General features: G+C 44.7%; 1 protein-coding gene across 2 annotated transcripts in view; it reads left to right on the top strand.

Annotated features, from left to right (window-relative positions):
• The first annotated feature begins 7,599 nt into the window (after window positions 1-7,599).
• The window catches only part of LOC128698805 (acetylcholine receptor subunit alpha-like), a 63,596-nt gene continuing 61,411 nt past the window's right edge, over window positions 7,600-9,784 (top strand). Inside the window, exon 1 of one of the 2 annotated variants that reach the window (XM_053791196.2) lies at window positions 7,600-7,757. The gene's annotated coding sequence lies outside the window, so the exon portion shown is untranslated. The remainder of the gene's footprint in view (window positions 7,758-9,784) is intronic. The other variant, XM_053791197.2, reaches the window with a different exon arrangement.

The following is a 9,784-nucleotide window of genomic DNA, read 5'->3' on the forward strand; positions in this document are numbered from 1 at the left end:
GTCAAGGGAAATCGACCTGACGACACTGGAGGTCATGAGGAATAGGGGAATTATGATAACAACGTACAAAATACTGATAGGAATTGACAAGGTGAATAGGGGCAGAATGTTTCAGAAACGGGATACAGGAACAAGAGAGTACAACTGGAAGTTGAAAACTCAGATGAGCCATGGGAGGGAACCATACATAGTTTTAAGAAGAGGTACGATAAGACTCTTGGAACGGGGAGCGTGGACCTAGTAGCGACAAGAGAAAAGGCGGGTCAGGAGCCATGAATCGACTCCTGCACAACATACAGGTGAGTCCACACACACAACTTGCAACAATCTGCACCTGTCGACTTCTTTGTATCAGAGAAACTGCAAGTGTGTACGCTAATACCTTCCTCAGCTTCACATTTAATGACTTGCCTGTAACTGTTATGAACTAGATGAAGCTTCCACACTTCACTGAGTGTCCTGGTAAACTAGTTGAAGCTTCCACACTTCACTGAGTGTCCTGGTAAACTAGTTGAAGCTTCCACACTTCACTGAGTGTCCTGGTAAACTAGTTGAAGCTTCCACACTTCACTGAGTGTCCTGGTAAACTAGTTGAAGCTTCCACACTTCACTGAGTGTCCTGGTAAACTAGTTGAAGCTTCCACACTTTACTGAGTGTCCTGGTAAACTAGTTGAAGCTTCCACACTTTACTGAGTGTCTTGGTAAACTAGTTGAAGCTTCCACACTTTACTGAGTGTCCTGGTAAACTAGTTGAAGCTTCCACACTTCACTGAGTGTCTTGGTAAACTAGTTGAAGCTTCCACACTTCACTGAGTGTCTTGGTAAACTAGTTGAAGCTTCCACACTTCACTGAGTGTCCTGGTAAACTAGTTGAAGCTTCCACACTTCACTGAGTGTCCTGGTAAACTAGTTGAAGCTTCCACACTTTACTGAGTGTCCTGGTAAACTAGTTGAAGCTTCCACACTTTACTGAGTGTCCTGGTAAACTAGTTGAAGCTTCCACACTTTACTGAGTGTCCTGGTAAACTAGTTGAAGCTTCCACACTTTACTGAGTGTCCTGGTAAACTAGTTGAAGCTTCCACACTTTACTGAGTGTCCTGGTAAACTAGTTGAAGCTTCCACACTTCACTGAGTGTCTTGGTATACTAGTTGAAGCTTCCACACTTCACTGAGTGTCTTGGTAAACTAGTTGAAGCTTCCACACTTTACTGAGTGTCTTGGTAAACTAGTTGAAGCTTCCACACTTTACTGAGTGTCCTGGTAAACTAGTTGAAGCTTCCACACTTTACTGAGTGTCCTGGTAAACTAGTTGAAGCTTCCACACTTTACTGAGTGTCTTGGTATACTAGTTGAAGCTTCCACACTTCACTGAGTATCCTGGAAACTCTCAGAGTACCAGTGTTCAAGGATGACTCTCATCCTTCACTTACCTAATATTTTAATAAAAAAAAAGAGGTGCTTTAGTTTTCATAGAAATCTATGTAGTTTCTTCACAATATTTGCTCAGTCGACACTACTTGAGAACCCTGGAGAGTCACACTTCCCATTCTTATCAGACATTGTATCACCCTCATACATTTACCACTTCATGACGGAGTGGTAAGTCGGTGAGGGTCATACAGCGCCTGAGGAATATGACGCAAATCAAGTTTGAAATGAGGAAAACATAGTAGTCGGATACTGTGTTTCTCTTTGACTTTATCAGGTGATTCTTTGAGCAAAATGTTGTAGTATATAAAGATATTCGCTACATCTGAGTGTTATTTACTCAAGAATAAAAGTCGCATCATCTTGGCTGAAACAATTCATAAATAACCCACATTCAGCATTCAGTCTAAATGTCGTCTGAAGTTTGCACTCTTAGGTGTGACTTAGTTATTGTAAAAGGTATTGTTATTCCGACAAAATGTCTATAAAAACTCGTACAATTCTGGACATTTATTAAGACAAAAAAAAAACGTTTCGCAGCTGGTGGTGAAACGTCCAAAAGTGTATTGATCCTAAAGTGTGCTCCACCTTGATGGTATTTACACAACATTTACCAGTCTAGTTCCACTATAAGAGGTGATGGTAGGAAGGTAATTATCCGCCCCGTTGCTTCACATAATGACATTGGGAGGTGTAGCTGGTCATTGCCAAACACAGGAGACCTATAAATTTAATTACTTAATTATATTTTATGCGAAGCAATTAACCCGTGTGGGCCATTTAGCGTGATAAGTGCTGGAAGCTGATCCTCTGTGAGTTACGTGTAAAATATAGTTACATAAATATACATGTTAATGGATGACTAAGATGATTGGTGGAAATTACTGGTTGTTCAGGCTCCAGCAGACAACACTAAATAAAAGATAGATGCAGACTAAGCTTTGATGCTGACAACACTTGGCTCTGTGTTTGGCTATACACAGAGCGAATCGTTGTCACAGTAATAATGTGTTGTGCAGCTGCTTCTCTTCTTCAGTGCTGTCTGGACAACTACCTCACAAAAGTAACAATAATACCTAGAAAACTGGGACAATGTCTGTAACAAACATAATGTTGTAACGTTTCCACAATAAAGATACCCAACTGTCTCACATGTCTCTTAATCACACTCTCTGCGTCCTGTTGGTGAGCCATGACTCGACCCATGACAGCACTTTTCTCCCGATGCCATGAGCTGCCACTTTCAGTAAAACAGGTATTATGGAATTAATAATAATAATAATAATAATAATAATAATAATAATAATAATAATAATAATAATAATAATAATAATAATAATAATAATAATAATAATCTTTAGCTCCACAAGTACATGTATAGATATACTAGTGGTATACTACAAGGTATATTACTGATGCTGCCACTGCTGTGTTAGTACTAGCGGCCCCTTCAAGGCAGGAGAAATTGCAGAACTGGAAAACGTAAAGAGAACTTTCGCTGCTCGTATAAATTCAATGAAGCACCTGAACTACTGGTAACACCTGAAGTCCCTTGAACTGTACACCTTGGGACACAGTAGTGAAAGATACATCATAACCTACACCTGGAAAATTCTGAAAGTACTGGTCCCAGACCCACACATTGAAACCATTGCATATGAAAGTTAGAAGCTTGGCAGACGATGCAAAATATTTCGTGAAAAATAAGGGTGCAACAAGTGCACTTGGAGAGAAGTTGATAAGTGCCAAGGGGACCATGGCTCTCCTCGTACGTAAGGAAAATTACCAACAAATACCTGGCGGTCTTCAAATGGCAACTTGATAAGTTGCTGAAGTCAGCTTCTGATCGGCTGAATTGTGCTGCATATGCTGGACTGCGTGTGGCTGGCACCAACAGCCTGGTAGATCAAGCTAGCAACCTAGAGGAATAGTCTGGGACTGGGTGGCGGGGGCAGTAGCTCCAAAAATTAACTCATGGTAGACTCCAACTAGGTAGATCACCGCTGTAGGATGGTGAGTGATAGTAAAGTAACAGTTGTGGTAGTAACACTGATGTTACCATCACCAGGGTAGGATGGTGGGTGGTGTAGTAACAGTTGTGGTAGTAACACTGATGTTACCATCACCAGGGTAGGATGGTGGGTGGTGTAGTAACAGTTGTGGTAGTAACACTGATGTTACCATCACCAGGGTAGGATGGTGGGTGGTGTAGTAACAGTTGTGGTAGTAACACTGATGTTACCATCACCAGGGTAGGATGGTGGGTGGTGTAGTAACAGTTGTGGTAGTAACACTGATGTTACCAGCACCAGGGTAGGATGGTGGGTGGTGTAGTAACAGTTGTGGTAGTAACACTGATGTTACCATCACCAGGGTAGGATGGTGGGTGGTGTAGTAACAGTTGTGGTAGTAACACTGATGTTACCATCACCAGGGTAGGATGGTGGGTGGTGTAGTAACAGTTGTGGTAGTAACACTGATGTTACCATCACCAGGGTAGGATGGTGGGTGGTGTAGTAACAGTTGTGGTAGTAACACTAATGTTACCATCACCAGGGTAGGATGGTGGGTGGTGTAGTAACAGTTGTGGTAGTAACACTGATGTTACCAGCACCAGGGTAGGATGGTGGGTGGTGTAGTAACAGTTGTGGTAGTAACACTGATGTTACCAGCACCAGGGTAGGATGGTGGGTGGTGTAGTAACAGTTGTGGTAGTAACACTGATGTTACCATCACCAGGGTAGGATGGTGGGTGGTGTAGTAACAGTTGTGGTAGTAACACTGATGTTACCATCACCAGGGTAGGATGGTGGGTGGTGTAGTAACAGTTGTGGTAGTAACACTGATGTTACCATCACCAGGGTAGGATGGTGGGTGGTGTAGTAACAGTTGTGGTAGTAACACTGATGTTACCATCACCAGGGTAGGATGGTGGGTGGTGTAGTAACAGTTGTGGTAGTAACACTGATGTTACCAGCACCAGGGTAGGATGGTGGGTGGTGTAGTAACAGTTGTGGTAGTAACACTGATGTTACCAGCACCAGGGTAGGATGGTGGGTGGTGTAGTAACAGTTGTGGTAGTAACACTGATGCTACCAGCACCAGGGTAGGATGGTGGGTGGTGTAGTAACAGTTGTGGTAGTAACACTGATGTTACCAGCACCAGGGTAGGATGGTGGGTGGTGTAGTAACAGTTGTGGTAGTAACACTGATGTTACCAGCACCAGGGTAGGATGGTGGGTGGTGTAGTAACAGTTGTGGTAGTAACACTGATGCTACCATCACCAGGGTAGGATGGTGGGTGGTGTAGTAACAGTTGTGGTAGTAACACTGATGCTACCATCACCAGGGTAGGATGGTGGGTGGTGTAGTAACAGTTGTGGTAGTAACACTGATGTTACCATCACCAGGGTAGGATGGTGGGTGGTGTAGTAACAGTTGTGGTAGTAACACTGATGTTACCAGCACCAGGGTAGGATGGTGGGTGGTGTAGTAACAGTTGTGGTAGTAACACTGATGTTACCAGCACCAGGGTAGGATGGTGGGTGGTGTAGTAACAGTTGTGGTAGTAACACTGATGTTACCAGCACCAGGGTAGGATGGTGGGTGGTGTAGTAACAGTTGTGGTAGTAACACTGATGCTACCATCACCAGGGTAGGATGGTGGGTGGTGTAGTAACAGTTGTGGTAGTAACACTGATGTTACCAGCACCAGGGTAGGATGGTGGGTGGTGTAGTAACAGTTGTGGTAGTAACACTGATGCTACCAGCACCAGGGTAGGATGGTGGGTGGTGTAGTAACAGTTGTGGTAGTAACACTGATGCTACCAGCACCAGGGTAGGATGGTGGGTGGTGTAGTAACAGTTGTGGTAGTAACACTGATGTTACCAGCACCAGGGTAGGATGGTGGGTGGTGTAGTAACAGTTGTGGTAGTAACACTGATGTTACCATCACCAGGGTAGGATGGTGGGTGGTGTAGTAACAGTTGTGGTAGTAACACTGATGTTACCAGCACCAGGGTAGGATGGTGGGTGGTGTAGTAACAGTTGTGGTAGTAACACTGATGTTACCAGCACCAGGGTAGGATGGTGGGTGGTGTAGTAACAGTTGTGGTAGTAACACTGATGCTACCAGCACCAGGGTAGGATGGTGGGTGGTGTAGTAACAGTTGTGGTAGTAACACTGATGCTACCATCACCAGGGTAGGATGGTGGGTGGTGTAGTAACAGTTGTGGTAGTAACACTGATGCTACCATCACCAGGGTAGGATGGTGAGTGTAGGATGGTGGGTGGTGTAGTAACAGTTGTGGTAGTAACACTGATGTTACCAGCACCAGGGTAGGATGGTGGGTGGTGTAGTAACAGTTGTGGTAGTAACACTGATGTTACCAGCACCAGGGTAGGATGGTGGGTGGTGTAGTAACAGTTGTGGTAGTAACACTGATGTTACCAGCACCAGGGTAGGATGGTGGGTGGTGTAGTAACAGTTGTGGTAGTAACACTGATGCTACCAGCACCAGGGTAGGATGGTGGGTGGTGTAGTAACAGTTGTGGTAGTAACACTGATGTTACCATCACCAGGGTAGGATGGTGGGTGGTGTAGTAACAGTTGTGGTAGTAACACTGATGCTACCAGCACCAGGGTAGGATGGTGGGTGGTGTAGTAACAGTTGTGGTAGTAACACTGATGCTACCAGCACCAGGGTAGGATGGTGGGTGGTGTAGTAACAGTTGTGGTAGTAACACTGATGTTACCATCACCAGGGTAGGATGGTGGGTGGTGTAGTAACAGTTGTGGTAGTAACACTGATGTTACCATCACCAGGGTAGGATGGTGGGTGGTGTAGTAACAGTTGTGGTAGTAACACTGATGCTACCAGCACCAGGGTAGGATGGTGGGTGGTGTAGTAACAGTTGTGGTAGTAACACTGATGTTACCATCACCAGGATAGGATGGTGGGTGGTGTAGTAACAGTTGTGGTAGTAACACTGATGTTACCAGCACCAGGGTAGGATGGTGGGTGGTGTAGTAACAGTTGTGGTAGTAACACTGATGTTACCATCACCAGGGTAGGATGGTGGGTGGTGTAGTAACAGTTGTGGTAGTAACACTGATGTTACCAGCACCAGGGTAGGATGGTGGGTGGTGTAGTAACAGTTGTGGTAGTAACACTGATGTTACCATCACCAGGGTAGGATGGTGGGTGGTGTAGTAACAGTTGTGGTAGTAACACTGATGTTACCAGCACCAGGGTAGGATGGTGGGTGGTGTAGTAACAGTTGTGGTAGTAACACTGATGCTACCATCACCAGGGTAGGATGGTGGGTGGTGTAGTAACAGTTGTGGTAGTAACACTGATGTTACCATCACCAGGGTAGGATGGTGGGTGGTGTAGTAACAGTTGTGGTAGTAACACTGATGTTACCATCACCAGGGTAGGATGGTGGGTGGTGTAGTAACAGTTGTGGTAGTAACACTGATGTTACCATCACCAGGGTAGGATGGTGGGTGGTGTAGTAACAGTTGTGGTAGTAACACTGATGTTACCAGCACCAGGGTAGGATGGTGGGTGGTGTAGTAACAGTTGTGGTAGTAACACTGATGTTACCATCACCAGGGTAGGATGGTGGGTGGTGTAGTAACAGTTGTGGTAGTAACACTGATGCTACCATCACCAGGATAGGATGGTGGGTGGTGTAGTAACAGTTGTGGTAGTAACACTGATGTTACCAGCACCAGGGTAGGATGGTGGGTGGTGTAGTCATGCAACAGTTATGGCAGTAACACTGATGCTACCATCACCAGGATAGGATGGTGGGTGGTGTAGTAACAGTTGTGGTAGTAACACTGATGTTACCAGCACCAGGGTAGGATGGTGGGTGGTGTAGTAACAGTTGTGGTAGTAACACTGATGTTACCAGCACCAGGGTAGGATGGTGGGTGGTGTAGTAACAGTTGTGGTAGTAACACTGATGTTACCAGCACCAGGGTAGGATGGTGGGTATTGTAGTCATGCAACAGTTATGGCAGTAACACTGATGCTACCATCACCAGGGTAGGATGGTGAATGTAAGCAAGCTTCATGGTAGTAATAGCGACGTAGGCATCAGTGTAGTGGGGATGATGGGGGGAGTGGGGAAGGTGGGGAGATGGTAGTGGATGGAAGGTCAGTCACTGAGACAGCAGGAGTTGCAGGTGGGTTAGTGTGGATGTGTACACTCAGTTGGTAGCAACTAGCAAGTCAGGCAGCCAGCCACGCTGACCACCTCCATCACCCACCTACTATCTGCTACATTACTCCAAAACTTATCATTTATTCTTCAGGTTAGTTACTTCAACTCATTTTTAGTCTTAATATAACTGTAATGTTTAAATAGGTATTATTCACTTCAGCTGTCATAAGTATTATATAATTATTAATATTACATTCATAGGGAAGAGGTAAATCAGTGTGGATCCAAGCGTCTAGGGAATGCGAGATAGGTTAGATCTGAGGAAAGGGGATAAGTCCAAATCTTTGGATCAAGAGCTCTTCAGCTGCATCAAGACGCTCTCCTCCCTGTGTCTGTCATTCTTTATTGCTCTTCAAATCAACGTTTTATTTATCAGTTGTGCTTAATATGGAACCACGTTTAAAGCCCTTCCTACAACCCTTTTCTGAAGTCCTTTATTGAACTTCTTATGGAATAATATACTCACGTATAATTTGCAGTGTTCAAACCTTAGGAAATTTTTTAAACATCAATATGAAAAAAAATATATATGGAGGATAAGGAGGTAAGTTATACTCGAAAACTGCAGCTACTGCTGTCAAGGAAATACCAAATGAATTTTAATGATACAAGCTTATTAGTTAAGCTTTCTTGCCCTCCCCTCTTCTTCCACCCCTCCCCCCACACACACAAATGCAGACAGATTAATAAATAAGTGCGAGGAGTGGCATGGAAAAATCAAGGAGACATCCCCAGACATAACAGCACTCACAGAAACGAAACTCACCAGGATGATAACAAATGCAATCGTTCCACCCGGATATCAAATCCTCAGGAAAGATAGAGAGAGGAGAGGGGGAGGAGGAATTGCACTGCTCATTAAAAACAGGTGGGGATTTGACGAAATGGAAGGAATTGATGGAATGTGCGAAAGGGATTAATTGCAGTAATGTACAAGCTGCCACAGAACTGCAGGAGATCAAGAGAAGAATACGACGAGAGCAACACAGCAATGACTGACACACTAGCCGAGGTGGCCAGAGCTCACATGTTGGGAGCAAAGTTACTAATTATGGGTGATTTCAATCACAAGGAGATTGACTGGGAAAACCTAGAGCCCCATGGGGTCCCGAAACATGGAGAGCCAAGATGATGGACGTGGTACTGGAAAACCTCATGCATCAACATGTTAGAGACACTGCCAGAGAGAGAGGCGAGGATGATCGAGCAAGACTGGACCTTGTATTCACCTTGAGTAGTTCGGACATCGAGGATATCACGTATGAAAGGCCCCTTGGAGCTAGTGATCATGTGGTTCTGTGCTTTGATTACATAGTTGAGCTACAAGTGGAGAGAGTAACAGGAAGAGGGTGGGAAAAAAACTACAGAAGGGAGGACTACACAGGCATGAGGAACTTCCTGCAAGTCGTTTAGTGGGCTAGAACTGGCACGAAAACCAGTAAAAGAAATGATGGACTATGTGACAACAAAATGCAAGGAGGCAGAAGAGAGATTTGTTCCCAAGGGAAACAGAAATAATGGGAAGGCCAGAACGAGTCCTTGGTTCACCCAAAGGTGTAGGGAGGCAAAAACTAGGTGCACTAGAGAATGAAAAAGGTACAAAAGACAAAGGACCCAGGAAAATAAAAAGATCAGCCGAAGAGCCATAAACGAATATGCACAGATAGGAAGGGAGGCTCAGCGACAATACGAAAATGACATTATTATTATTATAATCATGGGGGAGCGCTAAACCCGTAGGATTCGAAAATGACATAGCATCGAAAGTCAAGTCTGACCCGAAGCTGTTGTATAGCCACATCAGGAGGAAAACAACAGTCAAGGACCAGGTAATCAGGCTGAAGTAGGTTGGTGGGGAGTTCACAAGAAACGACCAAGAGGTATATGAGGAGCTCAACATGAGATTTAAAGAAGTATTTACAGTGGAAACAGGTAGGATTCCAGGAATTCAGAACAGGGAGGTACACCAACAAGTGCTGGATGCGGTTCACATAACCGAGGAGATGAAGAAGCTATGTGAACTTGATACCTCAAAGGCGGTGGGACCAGACATCTCTCCGTGGGTCCTTAGAGAGGGAGCAGAGATGCTGTGTGTGCCACTAACAAAGATCTTAAACA

Source organism: Cherax quadricarinatus, chromosome 59 (genome assembly GCF_038502225.1).
Source record: "Cherax quadricarinatus isolate ZL_2023a chromosome 59, ASM3850222v1, whole genome shotgun sequence".
Classification (NCBI taxonomy): domain Eukaryota; kingdom Metazoa; phylum Arthropoda; class Malacostraca; order Decapoda; family Parastacidae; genus Cherax; species Cherax quadricarinatus.